General features: G+C 30.9%; 1 pseudogene; it reads left to right on the top strand.

Moving 5' to 3' along the window:
• Positions 1-720: 720 nt before the first annotated feature.
• Positions 721-4,921, top strand: LOC110670665 (probable F-box protein At4g22030; annotated as a pseudogene).
• Positions 4,922-8,213: the final 3,292 nt, after the last annotated feature.

Genomic DNA, 8,213 nt, shown 5'->3' with positions numbered 1-8,213 from the left:
CACTCCAATATATATATATAGCGAATAAAAGCTTATTAATATGTTTCAGTTTTTAATTACTGAAAAAAAAACAAGTTTTGATTTCTTGATAAAGAAACCATAGACTAGCTACTGGGAATTCAAAAGTTCCAAATTTATGAAGTTTTATCCAACAAAGGGCAGCCGTAAGACCATATCCACCTATGCTATGCCCTGTGGGAATGGAAGGGAAACACCAATGAAGTGAGAGATGATGGGTACATATAATAAACCCCAAGTCAAAGGTAGGAAATTTTGTATACGCAAGAGAAAATTATTGAATATAATAATATGTTTGCATAGGAACATTCGTAAATAAATGAGATTCTTCTTAAAAAATAATAATTGATTTGAAAAAAAAAATATATGTATGGAATGTATTAAATAAATGGACTGAGTTCACTAAATAATCTTAGAGATGAAATGCACAACTTAATTGAACAGATAAAATTATATTGCATCCAATCCAACACCTAAGCTTGGAGGGCCAAATATTAACTTGAAAATGAAGAGGGAAGGAGTCCACCCAAATGGGCATGCATGCATAGTCAGCTTGATCAGGCAGCTCATGGAGGTCGAAATGGGCATAGTCAGCTTCAATTTCAACTTCCATGAGCCATGACCCCCCTTCTCTTCTCTTACATTCGTCACTATGAAACTTTTGCATGCTATGATTTATATATGTTCCTTTTGGGTCTCTACTCCTCCATTATCAGCTTCTGCTTCCACGTTCCAATACACAGAAAGGAAAGAAAAGCACGAGAAAACTAAAGAAAACCAATATTACATACATGGCTTCCTTACAAACTTCAGGTCTCTTATTCTCTTCCTTGTGTTCAAAAAGAATCAATGCTGCCATTTCTGTCCCTAAACTTCCTAAAAAATCCCACTTCCAAAACCACCAGCAAGAAATTTGGTTGATGAAGAAATAATTTTAAGAGGTTCCTTCACAAACACCATCCCAGTAGAAGAGAATGCCACTATAACAACAAGAGATGAACCTTTCATCAATAATTCCACTGCTACTGTTTCTACTTCTGCTTTGGTAATTTCCCATTTTTATTCTATCTTAGAGATGGTTGCTGATAGAGCAGAGATGCATAAAAACGTTGGAGAGCAACGTGACATTTGGAACAAACTTCTTTTTCCATTAACATGATCACCCTCACAGCTACAACCATGGCTGGTGTTGCAGCAACTGGTGGGCAGGAGCTCCCCTTTTGGTTTTGAAGTTATCGTCAACTATTTTATTCTCTTCAGCTACAATGATGTTGCTTATAATGAACAAAATTCAGCCCTGCCAGCTCGCACAAGAGCAGCGTAACGCCACGAAATTTTTCAGGCAGCTTTATAGCCATTTACAAACTGTGCTGGCTGTTCATGATCCTACTGAAATGGATGTGAGGGATGCAATGGACAAGGTATTAGCTCTTGATAAAGCTTACCCACTTCCTTTGCAGGGGAAAATGATTGACAAGTTTTCCGCAAAATTTGAGCCTGCTTTTTTGGTGGCCCAAATCGCAAGAATTCCAAAGAAAAAGCAGAAGATGTGAAAAGAATGGTTGGAATGAGGAGCTTGATCGGAAGTAAATTGGACAACAATTTAAACCAACAAATTCTTCCTACTTGTGTGAACCTATGAAGGACAACAATTGAGTATATATGCTGCAAATAATGACAATAATAGGCTCAAAAGATGTACAAATCAATCACAGAAAAACAAGGCAATTTTTACGTGGAAAACTCCTTCAAAGTGAAGGATGAAAACCACGGGACCTCTTTTGGTCTAATTGAAACTGCTCCACTATCACAATAAAGGTTTATAGCAATTACGAATGCCATAAACAATTCTCAACCAAAAACTCAAGACAATTTGATGTGGACTACCGCAAGTATGCGGGTGGTTCAAGTAGTATAGAAAAAGATATCATTCCCACAGAGAATTGTGTTTTCAATTGAATTTTTGATGTAAAATGAACTATACTAAAATTGTAATTTAATTAAAAAAAAAAGAAATTTGAGAATTTGAAATTTAAGGTATGAAAAAACAAAATCAAATTCGAACAATGACTAATTTAATAATTGGTTAAATAAAGAAATTAAGAATATTAATAAAGAAAATTGATGAAATAAGAGTTAACTAAGTACTTAAAAGTAAAATTCCAAACAACAATTGATAAAAGATGATTCCGGGGTTAAGGTTTCATATTCAAGTTAATTTGGAATTTTTCTAGCTAGTTCAATCAATGAAATTTATGGGTTTAAAGGAGACCAATTCTAAAATCCTTTGAAATCTCTTTCGAGTGAAACAAAGAGTGCATTAATTAACTTAATCCTACTTTCGTGGAGTTAAAATCAACCAGGACCCATTAGATTCTTTAATCAATCTATCAATCCCTCTTAATCCTTAGTCTATTTCTAGATCTAAGCTAATTAAGTCTAATTTTTTTATTATCTATCACTTGGTCTTTTCCTTTCAGTGCTTCAATCAAGGATTAAGAATATAACTTAATGGGGCTTTTCATTAAGCGTGTGAATAAGCACACAAGAAATAGATTAAACCTTATAAATTTATTAAATTGGGATTAACTCAGTTCAAATCTACAAAAATAACTCAAATATTACATCCCTAACTCCAGAATCAAAGAAACTACTCACAATTCATGTTCAATACAAGAAATTTTGTGTAGAAGAAGAAATAAAACATGAAAAGTAAAATTAAAACAAAAAAACTCGATATTTGGTATGAAGAATCTGGTTAAGAAGAGTCAAAATCTCAGCTGGAGCAGTCCAAAAATGGCATGCTTCCTTTTTCTCTCTCCTCTTTCTCTTAAAAATTTCTTCTCTCCCTTATTATTCTTTCCCTTCTCACAAAATGTGATGTAAGGATACTTAAATATCCTTGACGAAACCCCTAGGATAGGCTAAAAATGAGCTAAAATAAATCATTACACATGTGAAAATATTTGCTTCTTCAGCCAATTAATGAGGAAGTGCACAAGTTGTACCGATCTGCACAGGTTGTGTAGATTCGTACAACTTGTGCACTTCCTCACAGGTTGTGCAGATTTTGGCATGTCGAGAAGCCTTCCGTGAATGTGCATAACCGGACTGCATAAGTTATGCAAGTTTCAGTCATCTGGAAATTCCTTTTGTGAAGCTGCATGAGGAACCTGCATAAGCTGTGCAATCAATTATGCAACTTTCGGCAGGTGCAGAGTCTCTTCCGTAAAGCTGCATAAGGGAAGGCGTGAAAGTGCATAAATTATGCAGCAGGTTGTGCAAGTTTCGGCTGGTGTAGGGTCTCCTCCGTGAAGCTGCATAAGAAACCCTCATAAGCTATGCAGCAAGTTATACACTTTTCGGTAGATGTTCAATTCTTTCTAATTCTTATGCAAAAACTGCATAGGTTATGCAGCAAATCATGTGGATTTTGGCAGCTGCACAATTTTTAATTTTCAAGCTTCATTTTAGCACTTTTGGATTTGAAAATTACTCTTCACTTGTATAATTACTTTTTAGTCTCTCAAAAACACTTTTTATCTGCAAAATAAAAGCAAAATTACAATTTAGTCTAGAAATTGACAATTATGCAAAATTAACTAAAAAACCAATAAAATTAATTAAAAATAACTAACAAATCAATAAAATGACCATGAAATCTAACTTAATTAATTATGTAAAATGTATGCACCACAATTCAAATAAATTAACAAGAGATAGTAGAGTTTTGGAGAGAATTTCATCCAAATTGACCACCTTCTTGTTGTCAAAACCCAATCTCCACCGTTAAGATTAAAGAACAATATGTCCCCACTGTGCCCACCAAAATTCAGCTCAATCAAACCACAAATGACATTTCGATTGCGGAAAATGATGAAATTGATCTGTGCTGGAAATCAATGAAAAATAGCAACTATTCAAATAATAAAAAATAGTAGAAATAAAACTCCAAACAAGATCTCGACTGTTCATAATGAAGAATCAGATGTGAATTTTAGCTTGATCCACCAGTAAACAAGCTCCCAAATCTAAGAAATGTGAATTGTCCTCCTTGAAAATTTATGCAAAAAATTATGCAAAATGCTCTCTATTTTCTCTCTGTTTTTCTCACTTCTCTTCTCTGATTTTTGGGCAATCAAAATGAGAATTGTGGCTGTGTTAATTAGTGCAACAGAAAGCAAACATATATATATATATATATATATATATATATATATATATATATATATATATATATATATATATATATATATATATATATATGTAGACCTAATGGGCCAAAATAATTGTGGACTTCGACAAAATGGAATCTTCACATAGAAGGGACCCAAGCCCAATAGAGCTGGAGGTGGAGATGAGAGAGGTTATTGAAGTGATGAAAGGAAAAGCTACAGAAGATTATATGAGGCTAGGAAACTTGGCATTGAAGATAAACAAGATTTTAGCTATCTCAGGACCATTGCTCACTGGCATTGCAGCTGCTGGGTCTGCGTTTGTGGGTAACAGTTCTTGGGCTGCAATAGTTGTAGTGGCAGCAGGTGCATTAGCTACCACAGTGAATACATTTGAGCATGCTGGCCAGGTAGGTATGGTGGTTGAAAGGTACTATGTTGGATTCTTTTCACTTCTGGAGGAAACAATTGAGTCTACACTAGAACAGATTTGGAGAGAAGAGAAGATGGGAAAAATGTTTGAAATGAAGATGGCTTTGCAGCTCGGAAGAAGCTCATCAAAGCTTAGAGAACTTGCCCAAAAATCTTCTTCTTCTCATATAGATGGAACTGACGTAGATGAATTCGCTAGCAAACTCTTTTGATATTTTTGTCCATATTAGCTATTTCCTCGTCAGTTCATTCTTTGTTATCACAAATTCTTTTTGCATACTGATCATCTGATAGAAGAATGTATTCAGTTCTCAAGAATTCTGTTTATTACCCACACTCAAGGGAGAGAGTTAATGAATAACTCATCTTCAACTAATCGCCAGTAACAATTATACAATTAACTTTTTATGGTAATTTTCCATTTTTTTAAGAGAAAGGAAAAACAAAAATCACACTATGTGAAAAAGCTACATCTGCAATAGCGCTTTACACTAGAAAGATCACACTTTCTGGAGGACTTGGTAGTGCCATCGGAATATGAATGTGCCAAGGATTAATATTCTAAATCCTTAGCCAGAAGAGATATGATGCAAGAAATGAGAGACCCATAATAGTTCAAATTTTGGCTCCCTTCAAGTACTAATTGAGGCTATTGTCCCTTGAATAGCTAGTTTATATGCATTTACTTATACTTTTCATTCTCTTGTTTTTCTTTTATAATTTTATATCTAATGGTTATTTTCTTCCATCTATAGGTTAAATTCAGGCTTTAAAGGTCATGAACATGAATGGAGAAGAGAAGCATTTTAAATTAGATGTCAAATTTCTTGTGAAAGAAAAGAGCAAGAAGTTAAATTTTATGAAGAAGCAGAAAATTGCAAAACCAGTTACACGACCATGCTTTTGATCGTGTAACTCCAACACTTAAAAATTACACTGTTCTTGCAATCTTCAAAACAAGAATCAAAATCAAATAGAAAGTTACATAGGCCACTCGTGCTATTTAAAAGAAATTCCATGGGCTACGCAATTCTTCCTCATGCGGACTCATCCCACGCACTTCGGCTTTTCACCCAAACGTAAAGTATTATTTTAACCTATTTTAGGGCTTCTTTTCTGTCATTATATATACATTATATTCTTAGATTTAGCCACAACTAGAAAACAAATGCAGTAGTAAATATTACATTCTTGGATTTTACAAGGGGGAAAGGAAAGTAGAAGGAAGAATTGGAGATTTTCTCTGCCTAAAGAAGATTCCAGTGGAGATTTCTTGACCATCAAAGCTGCAAATCCTCTTAAGTTTCTCTAATCCTTCATCTGTTTTTTTTTTTCTCCATTTCATAATTTCTTTTGTATTAATGAATGTTAGTGAGTAGATACTTTGACTTTAGAGTTGGGTTGTAGCACTCTGATCTAATCTACGGATTTTATTTTATTTTTATTTAATACTATGGTATTTATGCTTTGATAATTTCTTGTGAATTTAATATTTGCTTAGTGTTGTCGCCCCTATGCATTGATCTATTTCATTGATTGAGGGCCGAAAGATGAAGATAAATGATGGATAATCAAGGTGAACTTATGGTTCTAGCTTTAGAGATGAAGTAAGGCTTTAAGAAGAATTAATGATTAATTAAGGATCTTAATGGATTTTAATTGAATCAAAAGCTACAAAAGTAGGGTTTGATTTGATTAAAGCACGCTATAGATGTCTTGAAAGAGAATTTAAGGGATTTTTTAATAATCTTCTTCAAAGTTATAAACTCCCATCAATTGGATTAATTAGATTAAATTCTGATTAATAGAAGTATGAAACCCAACTCTAGAATCTCTTTGGTTTTTTTTTTTTAATAAACAAAAGTTTTTTATTAATAATATTAAGGAAAATATTAGCAAATCTCATCCAACTAAGACTCAATCAACAGACTTCCTCGCATAACCCAACTTAAAATGATAAGTGCTAATTGAAAAAACTGGGAGCTAAAACAATACGCAAAAGTTGAAAAACATACAAAATTGAAAACCAAACCACAAAACAACCAGAACCAAAGCCACAGTTGCAGCACTGCAAAAGCAGCACAGAAAGAATGCATAACAACAATACAACACCAGCAGGACCACAGGTTGCCTACAAATACCAGCACTGGAACCTACTTAGGGCATGATTAGTTTAACTGTTGAATACAACTAATAACTGTTACCTGATAGTTGATATTGTCAACTGATAGTTCATAACTGATAGCTAATGATAGCTGATTTATGTTAAGTGTTTGGTAAAATTTTATTTAGTTGTTGTTGTTAATACATGAAATAACTAATAAGGGTATATATTATATAATTTATTTTATTATTAAAATAAATATAAAATTATAAATTTATTATATTATATTATTTATTTTATTATTAAATTAAATATATAATTATTAAATTAATATATTATATCATTTATTATATTATTAAATAAATATATAATTATTAATTAATATATTATATCATTTATTTTATTATTAAATAAATATATAATTATTAATTATTATATTATATCATTTATTTTATTATTAAAATAAGAAAATAAATAATTTTTTTTTAAAATAATTAAATAACTTTAAAAATATAGATAAATAATAAAGTAATTATTATTGTTGATAAAGAAAAAATTTATAATTAATTTTAAATTTTTCGATATAAATAAATATTTTATATTTTATATTATTAATAAAAAAATATTTTAATAAAATTAAAAAGTGCATTAATCAAAATGTTAAAATTATAAATAAAAAATAAAAAGTACTAATAATATTAGTTTTTGAATTAAATAAAAAAAGATAATATGATCAAAATAAAAAATAAAATCAAATCAGCTATCAGCTGATAAGAAATAACTTTAAAAATAGAGCTAATACAAATAATTCTTGTTCTTAATTCACGAGAAAAATAATGAAGAGTTTAAAGAAATAATGTTTTCATAGTCAAAAACCAAATAAACCAAGTTAATTGTAGTTAAATTCCCTGAAAAAGCAACCATAGATCACGAGCTTATTGCCCTAGACTAGGAATTCAAAACTTCTAATTTTCTACATTAATATTTATCCATAGGGCTGCCGTGAGACCACCTCCATCTATGTTGGAAGGGAAAGAGCTATGAAGTGGGATACACAACGTATAACTGGAGTTTGATAGTTTCTAAAGTCAAAGGCTGTGATATAATTAATCACAAGTAATTAAATTATTTTTTTTATCTATTTTTGATAAAGTAGTATTATTACCTATTACTGGCAAATTTTTATACTTTCAATTAAAAGAGGAATATAAATGTCCACCAAAAAAATATATATATATACATTATCTTAATTTGTAATCTGTCTTAAATTTTAAATTCTAATTAATAAAATAAAAAAAATATAATTTGTCAACTGACCAAGTAACCCTTACTATTGAAATAGAAATTATTTTAATTTTTTTTTATATATAATAGTTGATAATTAATCAATTTTAAAATATTATCAAGTTTTAATTTAATGGTGTTAAAGTAGTTTTTAATATTATGAAATATCAGAATTCAAATGTTATTGGAGACAAATTATA

This window comes from Hevea brasiliensis, chromosome 18, assembly GCF_030052815.1.
Source record: "Hevea brasiliensis isolate MT/VB/25A 57/8 chromosome 18, ASM3005281v1, whole genome shotgun sequence".
NCBI lineage: Eukaryota > Viridiplantae > Streptophyta > Magnoliopsida > Malpighiales > Euphorbiaceae > Hevea > Hevea brasiliensis.
The sequence above is the reverse complement of the archived record's forward strand: the minus strand, read 5'-3'. Positions and strand labels throughout refer to the sequence as shown.